Source organism: Coturnix japonica, chromosome 1 (genome assembly GCF_054131305.1).
Source record: "Coturnix japonica strain WE chromosome 1, WE-NBRP24, whole genome shotgun sequence".
Lineage (NCBI taxonomy): Eukaryota > Metazoa > Chordata > Aves > Galliformes > Phasianidae > Coturnix > Coturnix japonica.
The window spans coordinates 148743242-148749903 of NC_140663.1; the positions used below are offsets into that span (position 1 = coordinate 148743242).

The 6662-nt window shown below is 34.5% G+C and overlaps 1 long non-coding RNA gene across 1 annotated transcript; it reads right to left on the reverse strand.

Moving 5' to 3' along the window:
* Nucleotides 1-425: 425 nt before the first annotated feature.
* On the reverse strand, nt 426-6415 carry LOC116653537 (uncharacterized). The gene is made up of 3 exons (XR_014942333.1): nt 6308-6415; nt 1134-1322; nt 426-491 (listed from the first exon to the last, which is right to left on the reverse strand). It is a non-coding gene; the product is annotated as an uncharacterized LOC116653537 (long non-coding RNA).
* Nucleotides 6416-6662: the final 247 nt, after the last annotated feature.

Sequence of the window (6662 nt, forward strand, 5' to 3'; positions counted from 1 at the left end):
AGTCTCAAAGTAATAAGTCTTCCCTAGGTGATAGAAAAGAATAAGCCTTAGGAAACATAGACAGATTATAGGCTGCCATGAAGAGTTTTTTCTGGTTTTTTTTTTGTTGTTGTTGTTGTTTTGTTTGTTTTGTTTTGTTTTGTTTTTTTAATCCATTTTGTGAAATGAGTTGGTTTTAATGAAACAAGTTTTTTGTTTGTTTGTTTGTTTGCTTGTTTGTTTTTTATTATTATTTCTTATTTTAAACTGGGTTCTTGAATACCGAATACTGTTGATGATGTCAGTGTGAGTATATAAAAACTCCACCCCAAGAAAGAAGGCTGTGTATAGCTTGAGTCATGTCAGGTACACTCAGACAAGGATCTATACAGAAAATAAGTTTTCTGCTGCTTTATTTGTTGTTTCTCATTCTCCATCTCATTCTCTCCCAAATCATGTTGCTGGTGGCAATGCAACCCATATTTCCAGCATATGGAACTCCAAGTGTAGATCTGAATGGGACAAAGGAAGTAGAAAAAAGGAAATAAATGTTCAAAATCTGAAATAAGAATGCAAACCAGTCATCTGCACACCCAGATTTCAGTGTGTCATACACCCACATGCATGAGTTTCAAATGTAACTAAAAAAATCAAGTTTCTAGTTTTGAGCTTTGTCACTAATAAAATTTCCCTCATTCTCTATGACTCAATCTAAGAATTTCTGATGCCATCAGCTGAGAACATGTAAACTCCTGACACAGAATTTTTCATTGGATCTGTCTACTTTAGAAATCCACTTTAGCTGATCTCTCAAGAGGTATTCTGTGCTTTCATTTCACTCCTGGATTGTGTATGACAAACTGAACTTCTATAGAAAGACTAAGTATTTAAAAAAAGATTATTCATGTTAATGCAGTCTGTATCAGTTTTACCACCAGAAGTTCATTTATATATCTGAGTAGGGTTCTGATTCCATTTTAAAGATTGTATTTAACAGTTTTATTAAAATACTCTGGAAGGTTACACCTCCAAGTCAGCAAACACACTGGAAAATATTATAAGAGTCATGGTAGTATTCACTAGAAAATAAGTAAAATAGTCATTTAAGAGTAAGTTGTGACTACTGGCCTGACCTTTCATTTATTGCTTATTACCTGAGTCATGAAAAAATGTGATATTATCAAAATCTGGACATGTTTTATTGTTTATTGTTGTTTGCTTTGTTTTGTTTGTTTTAACTGCTCCTCGAAGTCTCTTTAACTATCTTCTCCCATTGGTAAAGCATTCAAGGATGTTCTTCCAGTGTACTTGAATATTCCACAAATGCCATGGTATAAAGTAACCTGAGGGAAAGAGACAACAGTAAGTCGGATTCATGGAAGTAGTTGGGTAGGTGGGGAAGGAGGAGAAACCAAGACCAATTTTACTTAGACAAATGAGTAGAAGATCTACAGTCAGGAAAATAAACGAGTAGGCTGAGAATGAAACATACTAGAAATGAAGCTAACCCCCACAAGGCAAAGCCATGCTTGTAGTAGACTATAACATATTTTAAAGTCAAAAGATTAGAATAATTTTGTGTTTTATTTTACCTACAAGGTGCCTTGAAGTAGTCTAAAAGTTTATGTGCATTGGATCTCTCCTACAAACCATTTAAGTCATAAAATCCACAATGAATTTCTCATGAATTAGAAACTTGAAAAAGTGAAAATTAGTTTTCCAGTGATACATTTTTTAAATAAATCCTGAATATTTTGATGGTTTTTTTTTTAAGTCAACAGCAGTTTCACAAGTGATATAATAACTGAATCTTACTATAATAAAAGACAAAATGTTTCATGGATCTCCTTTACAACACTAGCCTACACTGGTGTAGTAAAAGGAAAAACAATACATAGAGTAGTTCATAAGGACGATAAAAACAATAGACACACATCTTGGGTGATTTAGCCTGAATGTTTGGAAAAACTTTACCATAGAAACATCAGGGAAGCTATTACATAACCATCCTTTACCATGTGGAAGACCTGCCTAACCTACCCAAGCACTGAACAGTGATAGTCTCATTGAGAATGGGAGTCTGAACTAGATCACCTCCAGTGGTCTGTGTAACCCTCTTTTCACTTGTTCTGTGGCCAAGTGCTTCTACGAAAGTGCTTCCTTTGGAGAACTACTGAATTATTACATCACAATAATCAGTATTTTTAGATAAAATGCATCAGGAAAACAACTGGTGAAACACAGAAAAGATTAAAAGTATTTGCAATCTTTACCTAATCACTAGTGTTGTTTTATTTTCACCCCATGATTTACATCTGAAGAGTAAGCATTTCAAAATGTAAAATAATGCATCCATCTGTGATATTTCTTCTGTAAATAAAGCAAGCCACTAGCAGAGAGCATGTCTGTTATGTGACTATCTCATTTCCTGAGGCAAAAGAGAAGAATTCAGCTCTTGTATCCTATTCATCTCTCCTGTCTTTTCTCTATGGTTAGAATATACTTCTCTGATTTCTTGCTGTGCTTCTTGCTGAGGATCCTGATTCTTTATGCTTAACGTGCTGTCCTCCAAATGCACTGCAGCAGCAACATTAGTCACTCCAGGACAAAGTGTTCTTGGGTACAGCACACTGTTTTCTTCAACAGAAAAAATAAATAAATGAATAAAATGGGTAGTATAAGTGAGATTGCTTCTACTGGGACTTATAACTTCTGTGACCTTGACCACTCTAAAAGGAAAGAAATGAGTAGGTAGCACCCAGTTTACCCTTTTGTGTGGACATTTAAAGGTATACACTGCAAGTGTAAAACAGCAGTGGTCTCATTTGGAGATTTTTTTCTGATTTTCTAAATATAAGATGGAAGGCATTATTTTCTTATATATATATATCTATATATCTATATATCTATATCTATCTATCTATCTGTCTATCTATCTATCTATCTATCTATCTATATATATATATATATATAAGAGTATTTTTCTTTCATTCTTAGTACTTTTGAAAGAGTCTGAGCTTGGGTTACGGAAAATCTTAGGTGGATTTTGCTATTTATTTTTGGTATTAATACAGGCAGGCATTGGTACAATGGCAGGAATTTCTTCAGTTTCAATAACATTTACAAAACCTAGCAAATACTGAGAAATTTTCCTGTCTTTAGTGACCTGTTCTACTAAGTTAGAAACACATCTGTTCAGATTTCAGGAATAATAACTTAGGAGGATCCAGTTTAGCACAGTCTTTGCCTTTTAGCACATAGTCCTAATGCAAAAGTGTAATTTTCAATATTTATTTTATTTTTCTGACATTTTGCTATCTTGTTTATTTGCAAAATATAGTAATAATAATAATAATAATAATAATAATAATAATAATTTGTTCTTTCTACTTATTAGCATTGCTTTATTGTACGTACTAATTCCCATAGGTTGGAAAACAACAAAGCAATGAAAAAAGTTTTGTCCTTCCTCAAAACTGTCTCACTAAAACCCTCTGTGCATAATCAGGTAGAAAGAGAGAAAGCCATTTTTAAACTCTGCTAGAGGAAGTACCAAATTTAGTATTTACTTAGCTTAGTAGTAACCAATTCATAGATGACAAAGACATATTTCTCTAAATGGTTTCTTTATAACTGTGAGAAACATTTTTTCATCCTCTAGCAAACAGCAAAGGTATCAGATATTGTATATCTACCCTAGAATGTCTGTTCAAGGCAAAAAATAAAATAAAATAAAATAAAATATTGTCTAATTAATTTTTCAACTGTGAAAAATAAGGATGGGATGGATTTGTATTACTAGTAGTGTTACAAAATGCAGTTAAATTCAGGTAGCTCTACAAAACATGGATTTTGAGGTCTTCTTGAACAAAAGTTACTGCAGAAAAAGACTATGCTTGTAGTGAACTACACTGTAACCTGCAAATGTTTGGAGCTAGGTTTATATCCATCTAGCGGTTCTCCTAACAAATCTTTAAATGTTGCTGTCTGGGGAGTTTCTGCAACTCTGCAATCCTTTTTGAAGTATTGTCTGTGTTGAAATTTCATACCATGTTATGTGAGTTCCTGAGAATTCTTCAAGATAAAAAAGACTGTAAAGTTCCAGGCATGAATTTTGGAAAATTATGCACTTAGTATGCAGGATATATTGTGTATTTTCAGCCTTTTGAGTTTTTTCTTCAGTAGTAGATTATATCATTTGATGGGCAATTTATGTACATGTCTTGCTTGTCAAATCACTTCCTTTAACTGTGGATTTGGAAGTGAGTAAGAAATAAATAATAGATGTAATGCCATTCACAATCTGTCATGACGTGCTGATGCTCTCACTTAAACCCTGCTGATCCCTATGCCTCACCCTGACTCACAGCTTCTGTTTTGCTGCCAAAATGCTTCATTTAAATCTGGGAAAGAAGGAAACAGTAAGAATCTTGAATAATTCCTTGCTTCAGCCATTTTGATTGCTTGCTAGATCTAAATTCTGCTGTAAAATTTTACTATGTTGTTGGGTCTTTTCAGAGGCACGCTGCTCTCTATCTTCTTTCTGCAGATTTCTATGCTATCTTGAGACATGTCCACATTATAGAAACACTTACAGTTTCTACTAAGGTCTTCAGGACATAAAAGATACATTCTGTGACCTCTAGTGCACGTACGTAAAGATGCATGAGCTATAATGTGCATGAGCATGGTGTGAGAGATAAGTGAGCTACTCTTACAGGAGATGCTCGGTGCAGCAGATTCTCAAAACAGAAACAATCAGCTAAAGCAGTGGAAGAGAATAGGCACGTGATTCTATCTTTTTTTTCCCATTATATACATGTTTTTTGTTTGTTTGTTTGCTTGTTTGACTTGATCAAGAGTCATGTGCTTATTTAAAAGGAAGAGAAGAAAAAAAAAATAATATAGGAAGATCTCTTATTTTCTCCCTACATCAAGTTAGTTACCAAGCGTCGTGATATACATACATACATACATATATATATATATATTTCAGTTTCTACTCTTTTACTTCGTAATTTATTCAAATTTATTCATTTATTTGTTTACTTATTTCCAATAGAATAATCTGAAATAGGTCTACTGTTCTGGCCCTACAGCACTAGTATTTCATCAGTTTCACTGTGTCAAAAAAAAAAAGAAAAAGAAAAAGAAAGAAAAAGATTTTACATATGTGAGTAAAAATTCAATATATGACTTCCTTGCCTTTTTGAGACATGGGGAAGATAGTAGGGTCAGGCTGTGCACTTTCTCTATCTCTCCTGCAGTTCACAATGAAAAGGACTCTCTTCCCTTATTTAATATTAAGGATGTAATTCTGTTATATCACTGAATTTTTTACTGAAACCAAGTCTTTTGGGCATAACCTGAAGTAAGTAATTGAATCAGCCACCTTTTTCTTTCTTTCTTTTTTTCTTTTTTTTTTTTTTTTTTTAATCTCTTTTTTCTTGTGGCAACTTCTTTGGCTTTTCAACATGCATGTGATCTTCCTCTCCATAGATTCTTTTTCTTCCAGTTTCTTTTGGCTGCTCCACTACCTGTCATCCTGGCCCATCCTTTTACCACCTACGGTCTATCACCTACAGCACAGAAACTGCTTGCCACTCCTCTCAAAGAAAGAAAAAATCACCAGATATTAATGGCTCCTTGTTCTTACATGATAAATTCAGCATCACTTAAATTAACATTCATAATTATTTATCCCCTGATATTTGTCCCTTGATCCCTTTTCTGCAGTTTGTAGTCTGTCCCTATGACTGTTTTGTTTGATCACAGGGAAAACCTAAACTGAAAGCAAGCTTAGCTGAAGTTAATTTAAAAGCAAAGATATTCAGAAGCCCTCATGGGAAGCTTGGGACCTCACTGGATTCTGGCAATCCTGATTCTAGGTCGCACCCTCTGTACTGTTTCACACTGATTTGCACACAAAAGCTAACAGCAGAAATCACCCTGGCAGCAAAATAAACTTTGCAGTTTCCCTGATGCTGTTCTAAATGAAAGTTCTGTTTTCCTTAGCCTGGAGTGTCTTTGGCTCCTCATTCAAGCTAGGAGACTCAAAACTATGCTTGAATAGTGGCACCTTTAGTGCAGGCTGCTTTGGGATCCAATAAACCAATTTCCCCTGCCCTTGATTGGTCTCCTGAGGAGCACAGCATGTTCCCAGCCATTTTCAGATGCCAAAACTGTCATGACAAAGGCAATTAATATGGTAACAAGAGAGTTAGCATCCAAAACACTGTTTCCTGAGGGGCTTGTCACATAAGCTGTGGAAAACATTAGAAACAGTTACAATCTGCATTTCTTTTCCCAAATGCAAATTTTCACAAACCTTTGTAATTGCCCACATCTTGAATGCTTGCAGTGAGGCAAAGATCAAAAGCCTGATTGAGTCAGATGCAGAATATGTTTGTCTTCATTGTAACTCAGACCAGTAAAGACTGCTCTGTTGAAAGAATAAAGGCAATGAGAAAATCAAGCTGGCAATGGAAAAACACACTTTTCCAAATGAATATTGTATCTGTATGTCACTAGGAGATGTGTAGTCAAAATATATGTCCACATAGAGCTTGGATGTAACCAAGGATTATCTTAATACTGCATCATGGTGATTGTTGGCTTTTTTGTTAGACTGTGTTCTAAGTAAGTTATTAAATACGTTGTCCAGCTTCTCAGCTGTGCCCATA